General features: G+C 36.7%; 1 protein-coding gene across 6 annotated transcripts in view; it reads left to right on the top strand.

Annotated features, from left to right (window-relative positions):
* The window catches only part of KLHL3 (kelch like family member 3), a 304,443-nt gene that overhangs the window by 30,741 nt on the left and 259,104 nt on the right, over positions 1-14,598 (top strand). For all 6 annotated transcript variants that reach the window (XM_074379902.1, XM_074379899.1, XM_074379898.1 and 3 more), the window contains one exon: positions 5,754-5,807. The gene's annotated coding sequence lies outside the window, so the exon portion shown is untranslated. The remainder of the gene's footprint in view (positions 1-5,753; positions 5,808-14,598) is intronic.

Below are 14,598 nucleotides of genomic sequence, written 5' to 3'. Positions count from 1 at the left end.
ATGGAAACAAAAACTCTTCCTTTTGGCTCAGGGCTGAATTGTAGCAAGAAGATTTTGAAGAGTTATTACCTGGGGAAATGAAGAGTTTTGCTGTGGAAATTGCAGTGCCAGCCTCATTTTCTGCAATACACTTGAACTCCCCAGAGTCTTGAGGAAATTCTTCTGTGATAATCAAGGTGCAGACTTCCTCTGGAAAGGGAAGAAATTCAACTTGATTATTGTATTTGGATGCCCCAAGTTAACAAACATAGTGTGGGAGGATGTTGGGAAGCATAGGTACTAGGAATAAATAGGTTACCCCTGAGATTAAAAAAAAAAAATCCATCTGATTAGGTATTTTCTCTTCTCAGTGGGCTCAGAAAGTTAGATCTTAAAAATACAACTCCATTGGCAGGTGCGGTGGCTCACACCTGTAACCCCAGCACTTTGGGAGGCTGAGGTGGGGTGGATCATGAGGTCAGGAGTTCAAGACCAGCCTGGCCAACATAGTGGAACCCCATCTCTACTGAAAATACAAAAATTAGTTGGGCATGGTGGCACGTGCCGATAGTCCCAGCTACTCAAGAGGCTGAGGCAGGAGAATTGCTTGAACCTGGGAGGCGGAGGTTGTGGTGAGCCGAGATTGCATCACTGCACTCTGGCCTGGGCAACAGAGCAAGACTGCCTCAAAAAAAAAACCCAAAAAACAAAAAACATTAATTGATTGTATATTTCAATATAGCTAGAAGAGAATAATTTTAATGTTCCTAGTGTAAAGAAAAGTAATTAAGGTGATGCATATCTCATTTAACCTGATTTAATTATATGAATGTATCAAATTATCACATATGTCTTGAAAATATGTACATCTAATATAGATCAATTAAAAAAAAAAAAAAACCTAAAACAATCCCAGCATGGTTCTTCTCAACTGCCTCTTAGGCATGTCTGTTTTCTCTCCTAGACTTTGAGATCCTTGAAAGCAGGGATTACATTTTATTCCTTGATTTCTAGGTTTCTGTAGCTTTAGTCCTAGATAAAGATATTCTGAACTGAGCTAGAAATTATCACTACCATGATGCTTAGAACTAATGTTAATACAGTGATAGCCACAGAGTGATGGGTGCCATGCCTACTTCTTGGACAGTCAGCAGTTTGGTTGTTTGATGTCAGGACACTTCCTTACTGCTTCTATGTAAAGTTATGAGTCACAAGTCCTAAACTAAGTGAGATTAGAGAGCGAATGCATATTCTTTGAGAGTAAGGACCTTGTCAGTCTAGTTCATTGCTGTCTCCTTAATACCAAGAACAGAGACTAACTATAGTCTGTACTCAGTAAACATACGTTGAATGAATAAATATATGAATAAATACACGGATATATCCCAGTTATCTTGTTTCTTCTGTTGTGTCATTTCAAGAGTTGGTGTAGGGGAGCCTCAAAAGAGCTCATGAAAGCAAGAGTGGCTTGGGGACAGTCTTCTGATGCTAATGTTGATTTAATCAATTATCAAGATTTTAAGAAATTATACTTGCCAGGAATGGATGAAAAACAAACTTCTGAAAGGTAAAACAAGAAAAAAGAATTTAAGTGATGATAATTAGTTTAGTTGGGAGAAGGGGCCATATGTATATGAGAAATACCTGGAAACAAATACAAAGTTGACTAATCTGGAGTCACAGACAGAAAGTCAATTCTTCAGAAACTCAGAAAAGGTGCATAAAGAAATTAATAATTAGCAGGGTGCAAGAACTTGATTTTAGTTTTGCTTCTAGCACTAAATTGCTCTGTGACCTTGGGAAAATTACTTCCCTGGACTTTCTTCATCCCTAACCTGAAGATTAGATCAGATGGATATATCTTCTTTGAATATGAACCATTGCTGAATATACTAATACTGAGGTGGCCTTTTTCACCCAAGAGAATCATTTGTTTCCTGATTTCTCTGATTAAAATAAAATTGAATATAACATTATAAAAATATGTAGTATTACTGTAGAAAAATACACAAAAGGTTAATCACGATTTTCTTTTTTTACATTTTTTCTTCATGTTATGTATTTTCCAGATTTATTTTAAATTTGTTTTACTTTATTTTTAAAAATGCAATAAATGTTATTTTAACAGAAATATATCCTTTGTATAATAAAAGGTTTTTTTTCTATATGTGATTTGTAAATATTTAGTTATTTTGAATTAATATTTAAATGAGTCTATTTTCTTCGTTTGGCGTAAGAATCATCTTGAATTTGATCACTGGTTTTAGCATTTACTAGCCTTGTGTCCCTGAGCAAGAATTTTTTTTTTTTGTATTTCTAATTTCAGTTATTTAAAAATGAAGATAATAACACATATCTCAAAATGTTTATATAGGGATTAAATGAGAAATTGTTTATAAAGTATAAACTCATTGTTTAACATGAGGTAGATTTCATACTTATTACCCTTCCCCAAATTATTTTGTAAGTAAATTACCTAATATAGTATTTTAAAAGTTATGCATCAGTTTTCTTATGTTTCACCCTTTAAGAAATATGTTTATTCTCATATTTCTTTTTTGTTTATATGTCAAAAACTCATTAGGAAAATCAGATTAATTCATGATAATAAACCAATCTTTTTTTTTTTTTTTTTTTTTGAGACAGAGTTTCGCTCTTGTTACCCAGGCTGGAGTGCAATGGCGCGATCTCGGCTCACCGCAACCTCCGCCTCCTGGGTTCAAGCAATTCTCCTGCCTCAGCCTCCTGACTAGCTGGGATTACAGGCAAGCGCCACCATGCCCAGCTACTTTTTTTGTGTGTTTTTAGTAGAGACGGAGTTTCACCATGTTGACCAGGATGGTCTCGATCTCTCGACCTCGTGATCCACCCGCCTCAGCCTCCCAAAGTGCTGGGATTACAGGCTTGAGCCACCGTGCCCGGCTATAAACCAATCTTTTAACAACTATGAAAATTACCTTTTCATCAAAACAATTTTTGAGCTAGAACAGCTGAGGAAGCTCTTTTTTGGAGGGTTGATCTTTGATACAACTGATGAGATCCTGAGGAGCCATTTTGAGCAATGGGGAAGGCTCACGGACTGTGTGGTAATGAGAGATTCAAACACCAAGCACTGTACGGGTTTTGGGTTTGTCGCATATGCCACTGTGGAGGAGGTGGGTGCAGCCATGAATGCAAGGCCACACAAGGTGGATGGAAGAAACATGGAACCAAAGAGAGCTGTCTCAAGAAAAGATTCTCAAAGCCCAGGTGCCCACTTAACTATGAAAAAGGTATTTGTTGGTGGCATTAAAGAAGGCACTGAAGAACATCAGAAAAACTGAAGTGATTGAAATCATGACTGACTGAGGCAGTTGCAAGAAAAGGGGCTTTGCCTTTGTAACCTTTGGTGACCACGACTCCATGGATAAGACTGTCATTCAGAAATACCATACTGTGAATGGCCATAACTGTGAAGTTAGGAAAGCCCCATCAAAGCAAGAGATGGCTAGTGCTTCATCCAACCAAAGAGGTTGAAGTAGATCTGGAAACTTTGGTGGTGGTCATGGAGGTGGTTTCAGTGGAAATGACAACTTCAGTTGTGGGGAGAACTTCAGTGGTTATGGTGGCTTTGGTGGTAGCTGTGGCGGTGGTGAATATGGTGGCAGTGGGATGTCTATAATAGATTTGGTAATGATGGAAGTAATTTTGGAGGTGGTGGAAGCTACAATGATTTTGGCAATTACAACAATCAGTCTTCAAATTTTGGACCCATGAGGGGAAACTTTGGAGGCAGAAGCTCTAGCCCCTATGGTGGTGGAGGCCAATACTTTGCTGAACCACTAAACCAAGGTGGCTATGGTGGTTCCAGTAGCAGCAGTAGCCATAGCAGTGGCAGAAGATTTTAATTAGGAAGCAAAGTTTATCAGGAGAGGAGAGCCAGAGAAGTGACAGGGAAGCTACAGGTTACAACAGATTTGTGATCTCAAACAAGCACGGTGGTGGCAGGGCCACCACTTCACAAGAAGATATGTTTTAGACAAATATTCATGTGTATGGGCAAAAAACTCGAGGACTATTTTTGTGATTAATTGTATAACAGGTTATTTTAGTTTCTGTTCTGTGGAAAGTATAAAGCATTCCAACAAAGGGTTTTAATGTAGGGTGTTTTTTTTTTTTTTTTTTTTTTTGCACTCATGCGGTTGATTGCTAAATGTAATAGTCTGATCGTGATGCTGAATAAATGTCTTTTTTTAAAAAATGTGCTGTGTAAAGTTAGTCTACTCTGAAGCCATCTTGATAAATTTCCACAACAATGTGAAGTTAGAATTCTTCAGGGTGATGACAGGTTCTATTTGGAATTTGTATACAACCTGCTTGGGTAGAGAAGTCATTGCCTTCAGAAATCTTGATGTACTTGAACTGATTGTTATTGTTGTGACCTGAAGTTCACTATTAAAAGGGATTACCCAAGCAAATTCATGGAATAATTGGTTATAAAAATGATTGTTGGCACATCCTATGCAATATATCTAAATAAAATAATGGTACCAGCTAAAATTATAGATGGGAATAATGCTTGTGTATCCATTATCATGTGTAATCAATAAACGATTTAATTCTCTTTAAAATAAATTAGCAAACTTTAAAACATGAAATAGACTTCAAGGTTAGCTGGAAGTAAAAGCAATTGAAAAGTTCATCGTGATACTTTTCCTCAGAATCTGAAAGTCATCTGAGTTGGCTGTCTGCACATTCTGTCCGTAATAGTGAACTTGAACTGTGGCTGTGGCCTGGATTTGGCACTCAAACATGACAGATTGACCTCTGGTTGTAGAGATGTCTTAAAGGACAAACATGGAGTTCAGAGGATGGAAGAAAGTGTTATACTATATGCAATGATTTGAGATTCCATTTGCAGTAAGAGTGTACCTTTTTTTTTTTTTTTAAATCACAATTATTGACAGCTGACTGTATCTTCAGGAGCAGTTGGGCATTCTTTTGGGCTTTGAAGTGTGCCTTACAGTCAGGTGTTAGTTATTTTTATCTTCATAGAATTATATTTAATGAGAAAATTATTTCACTTCACCAAGAGCCTTTTTTTTTTTTCAAATTAGAAAACAGCTGGGTGAGGTGGCTCACACCTGTAATCCCAGCACTTTGGGAGGCCAAGGTGGGTGGATCACAAGGTCAGGAGATCAAGACCATCCTGGCCAACATGGTGAAACCCCATCTTTACTAAAAGTAGAAAAAAATTAGCTGGGCGTGGTGGCACACGCCTGTGATCCCAGCTACTCAGGAGGCTGAGGCAGGAGAATTGCTTGAACCCAGGAGGCGGAGATTGCAGTGAGCTGAGATTGGGCCACTGAACTACAGCCTGGATGACAGAGAGAGACTCTAAAAAAGAAAAAAGAAAAAAGAAAAAAAACCAGATTAGTTGAACACTATTTTGTTACATTTGACTATTTCGTTGAATACATATCTAGTCACAGATTTAGTCTTTATTATTGGTCACAGTAGTGTGGGCAGCATAGTAATTACCCCTTATCTGCAGGGGACACATTCCAAGACCTCCAGTGGATGCCCAAGACCATGGATGGTACTGAAACCTGTATACACTGTGTTTTTTCCTGTACATACACACCTATGATAAAGTTTATAAAGTAGGCACAGTAAGAGATTAATAACAACAATAACAATATAGAACAATTACACCAATATACTGTAGTAAGAGTTGTGTGAATGTAATCTCTCTTTCTCTCAAAGTATCTTATACTCTTTTCATCTTTTTACAGACCGCTGTTGACTGTGGGTTATTGAAACCACAGAAAGTGAAACTGGATAAGGCGGTGAGTACTATATTATAATTTGTTAAGAGCCTTGAATGAGGGAAGTTGGGCCAAAAGTTTAACTGTGCTGCTGGCTGATGGAAGCTGGTTATAGTTATAGTAACTTGAAAAAGACTGTTAACCTCTCTGGAACTCAGGTTCTTTATCTATGAAATAGGGCTAGCAAAATGCATGGGGTTTTGAGGCTCATTTCACATAAGTCTGAAAACTTCCTGTATATAAAAAGTGTTTATGCCTAGTTTAGTATCACAGTGTATAAATGAATGGATGGCATTTATGTTAAATGTACCTCTTAAATCCTGATCTCCCTCCCCCACTATACCTGCAAGCCCAGAGTACTGTGGAATTTAGAATGATATTTCAGATTATAATGGCTCTGAGACCAGGGAGGGGTTATCTGAGGTCCTTCTATCAGGTGAGACCTAAGAACCAGCCTAGCCCTTCAGGCCTAATGCCCAGAGATCTCAGGGCATCTTAATAGGGAAGGGATGCAGCAGGAGAGCCTTGTAGAAATAACAGACATTGGTACCTGACAGCATCTGTTGAAAGGGAGCTTCCAGAGTCAATAGCAATGTCACTTACTCTTAATGACATTGTTTCGTTCATCTCCCATCCTGTATCTGGTACAGATTAAATCCCAGCCCTGCATTTCATGCTTTGAACCAGCAATGGGCATTGATTCCAATTCTGTCAAATTTGGTAATTGGAGCCCAGAGAAGGCTTAGCCATAGTTTTGGTTTGACCCGGGTGATTGAATTATGCGATTTCCAGTGGGTGAGAAGGAAGGTAGTGATTTCCGGCTGTGACCTAATCAGGATGTAGATTCTACTTTGCTTGTTGACTTCTTCAGAATGGCATTTTATGGCTAAAAGAATTTGACTATACCTTGAGGTCAGGCAAAGCAGTCTCCTTGGAGAGGACAGTCTAAACTTTGCCCTCCAGAGCTGGAGGACTGCCACAGAGCAGAAGTCTAAAGAGCACAGAGTATACCATGAATTGCTCTGCAACACTAAGCAAATCATTTCATCCTTTTCAGACTCATTTTTCTCATAAAGTGATATTAATCTCTGAAATCCTTTCTGGTTTCCGCTTTTTTTCTTCTTATCGCTTCATTAATGTCTACAACTTATTTTTATTTTTATTTTTTGCTTTTTAATTTTTATTTTTATATTGTAGTGGTTTTTTAACATAGGGATGGGGGGCTCACTGTGTTGCCCAGGCTGGTCTTGAATTCCTGGGCTTAAGTGATCTGCCCACCTTGGCCACCCAAAATGTTGGGATTACATATGTGAGCCACCGTACCCAACCTGTCTTTTTAAATTGATACATAATAGATGTAATAGTTTAATGGTACATATGATAATTGAATACATTCATATAATTTGAAAAATTAAATTAATGTACTTGAAATATTCATCACCTGAAATATGAGTTTTTTCTCTATGCTAGGAATCTTTGAATTATTCTCTTCTAACTATTTTGAAATGTACAATAGATGATCAACTATAGTCATCCCCATTGATCTATCAACACTAGGTATTGTTTCTTCCATCAAACCATATATCCTTCTTCTGTATTTACCTCCTTTCTCTACCCACTCCTCCTTTCCAATCTTTCTCTACTTGCTGCCTTCTTTCCCATCTTCCTCCTCACTCAAGAGACCCTTTCTGTTCATTTCTGTCTCTAAACTTGCTGTTTTGTTTTCATTATTTTATCTTAGCAATGAAATACAAAATGTTCATTTGTTTCAGGAGACTACAACTAAATGAAAATACAACTCTACCCTGTAAAAACAACTTTAATAATCTCTAAGTCTCTAACTGCTTTTTTTTTTTAACAGTAAATGGCTGTATATTAAAGGGCTATATAGGCACCCAACACAAAAGCACCCAGATTATAAAGCAAGTTTTTAGAGCCCCTTGAAGACATTGAATATTCTGCATCAGACATTACATTTATCCTGCATTTGTTCAGTATTAAATCTCTGATGTTGAACACAATGTAAGGACTTGTTAAAGACTTTTCTGCATTTTTAACACTTGTGGAGCTTCTCTCTTGTATTAATTCTCTTATGTCCAATAAGTTGTGAGAACCACCTGCATGCTTTGCCACTTTCTTCACATTTGTAGGGATTATCTCCAGTGTGAATTCTGTTATGATTAGTAAGGTCTGAGAAGCACTTAAAGGTTTTGCTATATTCTTCATATTTGTAAGGTCTCTCTTCCATATGAATTCTCTTGTGGTTAATAATGGTTCAGGAGCAGGTAAAGGCTTTGCCACATTCTTGGCAGATGTAGGGTTTCTCTCCAGTGTGAATTCTCTTATGTTTACTAAGGGCCAAGAACTACTTACAAGCTTTTCCACATTTATTACATTTGTAGGGTTTCTCTTCAGCATGAATTATCTTATATCTAGCAAGGTCTGAGAACTATCTATAGGATTTGTTACCTTCTTCACATTTGTGGGATTTCTTTCCAGTATGAATTATAACTTATTTATAAAATTGTAACTTATTTATAAAATCTAAACCCCATACTAAGGATGGAAAGTTTACCTTAGTAAACACAGGGGGAACCACACAACTGGATTCTGACAGGCGGCTGCAGCAACTCTGCATCTGGTTTAAGGAATGAAAGAGAACATGATGCTGTCACTCATACTGTCAAAGCCCTGAAATTCAGGAACATGGTGGCCAAAAACTAACTGGCTCGGTTTTAGCTGCTACCTACCACACCCTAAGTTTCCTTTATGAAAAGCATGATGGTTCTCATTTTGGTGTCAGTTTGGATGTTTGCTCCAGTGGTATACTTTCTTCTTTATCTTCCAGCATTTCATTAGCTGAGATGGAGAAATACAACACTAGGCAATTCTATTTGGGAAATGCATATTTACAAGTATTTAGATACTATAGATTAAAGGTTTAAAACCCTTCTAAATTTTACTAAATTTTTTTCTTCCTCCATACAATTTCTCTTCTTAGATCATTTAGGTTTTCAAAAAAGCGCCTCCCTTCCTTGCTTTGGTTTTTTCTTAATTAAAAGGGAATTCATTCTTCGGGTAGTTGGAATACTCTCTTATGGGAACAAGTTCCTGGAAACCAATTGTCCTTTATGATTTGGCACACAGACAAAGGGCCAAGCCATAGAGCTACCATGGAGTTATTTCTGAAACCTATGAATTTCTTTCTTGTTCTTTTGAGGTCACGCATCTAGAGGCTTTCTTCGTGTATACTTCTTTTTTTTTCTTCAGACAGAGTCTTGCTCTGTCACCAGGCCGGAGTGCAGTCGTGTGATCTCAGCTCACTGCAACCTCTGCCTCCCAGGTTCAAGTGATTCTCCTGCCTCAGCCTCCCAAGTAGCTGGGACTACAGGCACATGCTACCATGCCCAGATAATTTTTATATTTTTAGTAGAGAGGGTGTTTTATCATATTGGCTGAGACACCAGGCCAGAGTGCAGTCGTGTGATCTCAGCTCACTGCAACCTCTGCCTCCCAGGTTCAAGTGATTCTCCTGCCTCAGCCTCCCAAGTAGCTGGGACTACAGGCACATGCCACCATGCCCAGATAATTTTTATATTTTTAGTAGAGAGGGTGTTTTATCATGTTGGCTGAGATGGTCTCAATCTCTTGACCTTGTGATCCACCTGCCTCAGCCTCCCAAAGTGCTGGGATTACAGGTGTGAGCCACTGTGCCTGGCCTCATGTATACTTCTTAAGAAAACTGCATTGATTCCTTTTTCTTGGGCCCATGTCTCCATTACTGGGACCCTCTCAGAAGGCCCAAAACTAAAGCTATCCTCTGGAGGTCAATACATAGTGGTTGAACTGAAGTAGAATAACTTGATCTGTTGGTGGAGGTTTCATTAGCTGGGAGCTGATGGTCAGAGAAACTTTAGTGGTTTTCTTCTTTATCCTGTGGGGGAAACAAAATCAAACGCAATCAAGTGAAAGAAAGATTAGAGGCAACTTTGATAGAAATGCCTTACAGTGTACACATTTGAATGTAGCACATATTTTTACCTATAGTCCTTATATTTCTTTATATTTGCATAATAATTTTAGTGCTTTTTAACCTTTTTAACCAATTATTAGTGGATTATAGCTCATGATAATTTCACTTTAAGTTTCTTTTGTCTCAGTCTGGTAATCAGGGGGTGTTATGGAACACATTGTCTAGAAGAAATAACTTATAAAGCAAATAATCGCTTCAAAGTTTCTCTGCAAAGTTTTAGGTTTTTTTTTTTTTTTTTTTTTTTTTTTTTTGGTATTTTTTAAAGTGGAACTTTCACTCTATTCACATGCAACAAATGCACATCCATATGAGATTCAGTACTTATTCTGACATTTCTGTAGCACACTCCAACCACAATCCCAGGGATAAAACTTTTCCTTACTTCTCTGGGCACCTTCAAGGAAGATAAAAAATAAATTTGGTGTAAATTTCACTGGATATTAATACAATTTAGTTCCAGTGTATTGTATTTATACTCAGACTAGCAGCAGTGTTGGTTATAGACAGGTTAATTCAGAACATCTGGATTTTTTTTTTTTTTTTTTTTTTTTTTTTGATGGAGTCTTGCTCTGTTGCCCAGGCTGGTGTGCAGTGGTATGATCTCGGCACACTGCATCCTCCCACGTCAGCCTCTTTTTGTATTTTTAGTAGAGATGGGGTTTCACTATGTTGGTCAGCCTGGTCTCAAACTCAGCCTGGCAACAGAGTGATACTTCATCTCAAAAAATAAAAACAAACAAACAAACAAAAAACATTATTTCAGAGGGCATAGATTAGTATCTGTGAATTTGTATTTTGGTCTGAAGTCTTTAGAATATTTGTTATGGTAAGAAATACATTGAAACACGTTACTATGCTTATTATAAGGAAGGATGTTATCTTAGTCTTTTCAGGCTCTCTACGATACCCTTTAAAATACCTTACTGGGTAATTTGTAAACAGTAGAAATTTATTGCTCACAGTTCTGGAGGCTGAGAAGTCCGGGATCAAGGTACCAGCAGATTTTGGTGAGGGCTGTCTCCTTCATAAATGGTGCCTTGTTGCTGTGTGCATGGTAGAAGGGGCAAGGTAATTCCCTCAAGTTTCTTTTAGAAGGATACTAATCCCATTCATGAGATTGGAGCCCTCAGGACTTAATCACTTCCAAAAGGCCCTAGTTCTTAATGCTATCACACTTGAATATTAGGTTTCAACGTGTGAATTTTGGGGGTACATCAGTGTTTGGACCAAAGCAGATGTTGTCAGTGTTCCTATTATCTTCATGATGATTTACTTGAGAAATGTATTTCAATTGTTAATACCAGGAATAATCGAGCTTCTCCTATGATACTAGTTTAATTTTTCCTCATAGATACTATTAATCTTAATGTTGGTTATGTTGCTGTCTGTGTTAACTACTTGAAAATTCAGAGCTCACTTCAGAGCCAATAAAATTTTTTAATTTAAAAATTTATTTTCATTAAATTAAATTTACATTTAAAGATTGATTTTCAGTTTAGGAAAATGTCTAAGTGTGTTTAGAACAGTCTAGGTATATGCATCTACTTTTTGTAAATTGTATACAATTTAAATACACACATGAAGCATTTCAAATGAAAATTTAGCAACTAAATTCCAATATTTTAATGCAAAATACAGTTTTAAGACTAACAAAAAAGGTAAAATTATTATTATTATTATTACTGTTACTACTTTTGAGACAGAGTCTCGCTCTGTTGCCCAATATGAAGTGCAGTGACATGATCTCTGCCTGCTGCAGCATCTGACTCCTAGATTCAAGTGATTCTTCTGCCTTAGCATCCTGAGTAGCTGGGATTACAGGCGCGCCACCACACCCAGCTAATTTTTTTAAATTTTTTTGTAGAGAATGGGTTTTATCATGTTGGCCAGGCTAGTCTTGAACTCCTGACCTCAAGTTATCTTCCTGCCTTGGCCTCCTGAAATGCTGGGATTATAGGCGTGAGCCACTATGCCCAGCTGTAAAATGAATTTTTATATTGATTGCACATTGAAATGATAGTCTTACGTTGTGTTAAAACATATTATAATTAATTTTACCTGTTCCTTTTTATTTTATTGTTACTATTAGAAAATTTAAAATTATATTTTTTGTTATTTCTGATAGGCATTATATTTTTATTAGACAGCGCCATTCTGAACCATGAGCTTTCCTAAAGGGTTAATAAAACTTTCTTGATATCTTCTAAAGTTACTGGCTTATTCAGTTTTTCTGCCTCTCCAGAATAAACTTCAATCATTTATATTTTCCTCAAAAATTCTTTTTTTCAAATATATTTTCTTTTTTTTTAAATTTCCAATTTGTGTTTTATGTTCCAGGGTACATGCGCAGGATGTGTATGTTTGTTACATAGGTAAACATGTACCATGGTGATTTGCTGCACAGATCATTCCATCACCTAGGTATTAAGCTGACCATTGATTAGCTATTCTTCCTGATACTCTCCACCTGCCCACCCCTCACCCTCCAAAAGGCCCTAGTGTGTGTTGTTGCCCTTGATGTGTCCGTGTGTTCTCATCATTCAGCACTCACTTATAAGTGAGAATATATGGTATTTAGTTTTCTGTTCCTGCATTAGCTTGCTAAGGATAATCGCTTTCTACTTCATCCATGTCCTTTCAAAAGGCATGATCTTGTTCCTTTTAAGGGGTACATAGTATTCCAAGTTGTATATGTATCACATTTTCTTTATCCAGTCTATCATTGGTGGGCATTTAGATTGATTACATGTCTTTGCTATTGTGAATAGTGCTGCAGTGAACATACATGTGCATGTATCTTTATAATAGAATGATTTATATTCCTTTGGGTGTATACCCAGTAATGGGATTGCTGGGTCAAATGGTATTTCTGCCCCTAGGTCTTTGAGAAATTGCTACACTGTCTTCCACAGTGGTTGAACAATTGACACTTCCACCAACAGTGAAAGCATTTTTTCTCCACAACTTCACCAGCAGGTTCTCTATTCTCTTCCATTGGTGTGTGTGTCTGTTCTTATAATAGTACCACGATATTTTGGTTATTGTAGCCTTGTGGTATAATTTGAAGTTGGGTAGTGTGACACCTCCACCTTTATTCTTTTTGCTTAGGATTGTCTTATTGGGCTCTTTTTTTGGTTTCATAGGAATTTTAAAATATTTTTTTTCTAATTTTGTTAAGAATATCAATGGTAGTTTAATGGGAATAGCATTGAATCTATAAACTGCTTTTGGACATATGGCCATTTTCTCAATTTTGATTGTACCCATACATAAGCATGGAGTATTTTTCCATTTGTTTGTGTCCTCTCTGATTCTTTGAGCAGAGGTTTGTAGTTCTCTTGAAGAGGCCCTTCATTTCCCATTAGTTGTATTCCTAGGTATTTTATTCTTTTTGTGGCAGTTGTGAATGGGAATTTATTTATGATTTCACTCTTATAGAGCCAATAATTCAATAGAGATTAGAGTTAGAATCTCCTAAACTTGTGACCTGATACTTTTTTGACACTATATCTATGGTGATTTATTTCCTTAAAGCAACATTTAGATCACATGGCCCCACAAAGAACTTTTATGTTATTTCCATGTAGGAGAGTTTAATTGGAAGATGTAGATTAGCCTAAGTAACAAAATATGGTAATTTCCAGAAAGTCATTGGTTTATAGAAATAGAATATCTAAAATTGTAACTATTCCAGAAAATTCAGGCCATAAGTTTGCATTACACAACAGTGCTTTAATGAAAAAAAAAAAAAAAAAAAAAAAAAAAAAAAAGAGTTCCCACTTAAAAGTCTTTTACATTCAGTATTTGATACCATTATTAGAACGAGATTTATCTAATCTCCTCCTAATCTCAGTATATAATCCCTTAATACTTGGTGGCTCTTTCCAATCTTTAAAAATCCTTTATCATCTGGAAGTTTTATAACCATATCAGGCTTAATTTGAATTAGACTAAAATTTGGTGATGTAAAAATATTTACTAATACTACTTCATGTTTTATTTGTTAAGGTGGATAGTGGGTACAGAATGTACCTTTTATTGGTATGTAAACTGTACATATATATTCTATTAACTTTTCCTATGTATATAGTATTTTATAATAAATTTGTAAGATTAAAATAAATCTGAACCAAAGCTGCCTTTTTTCCCCATCATCAATATTTATTGAGCATTTACAGTGTAATAGGCACACTGGAACATACAGAAAACATTGTCCCTGCTCTTGAGGAGCTTACACTCTAAAAGAAAAAATATATCTCTTTTAAAATGGCATTTTTGTTTGGTATTTTCTGCCAAGTACTAAGGGGATATTGTGTAAAGTGAGCTTTGGGTATAGTTTAGCCCCATCAATATTTAGAGAGTAGAGGAAGAGAAAGAGGAAGGATTTTAAAGGCAGACAATGACAGACCATTCAGGATAGGTAGAGTTTTAAAGGGAGACGAACACCATCTCATCAACTAAGGAGAGATTTGCTGCAGTAAATAGGATGAGGGAAATAGTTTGTGGGATGCAAGCAAAGGAAGCAGGGTATCTTAGACATTGAGTGGAGCCAGGAAGATCATGTGGCCTTTTTCCAAGTACATGGCCACCAAGTAGGAATGGTTGGGGACAAGACAGAAGGCTAAAAAAGGAAGGTAATCTTGTGCATCTGACAAACAGAAAAAAATAAAGAATCAAAATAGAAGGCAAGCTATAAGAGTATCAAGAAATTCTTAAAAACCAAAAAGTAATTTGGAAGCACTTATAGTTAATGCTACCCAGTGTCATGATGGGCCAAGA

This window comes from Saimiri boliviensis, chromosome 1, assembly GCF_048565385.1.
Source record: "Saimiri boliviensis isolate mSaiBol1 chromosome 1, mSaiBol1.pri, whole genome shotgun sequence".
Classification (NCBI taxonomy): Eukaryota; Metazoa; Chordata; class Mammalia; order Primates; family Cebidae; genus Saimiri; species Saimiri boliviensis.
Note: the sequence above shows the minus strand (reverse complement) of the source record. Positions and strands in the feature narration are given on the sequence as shown.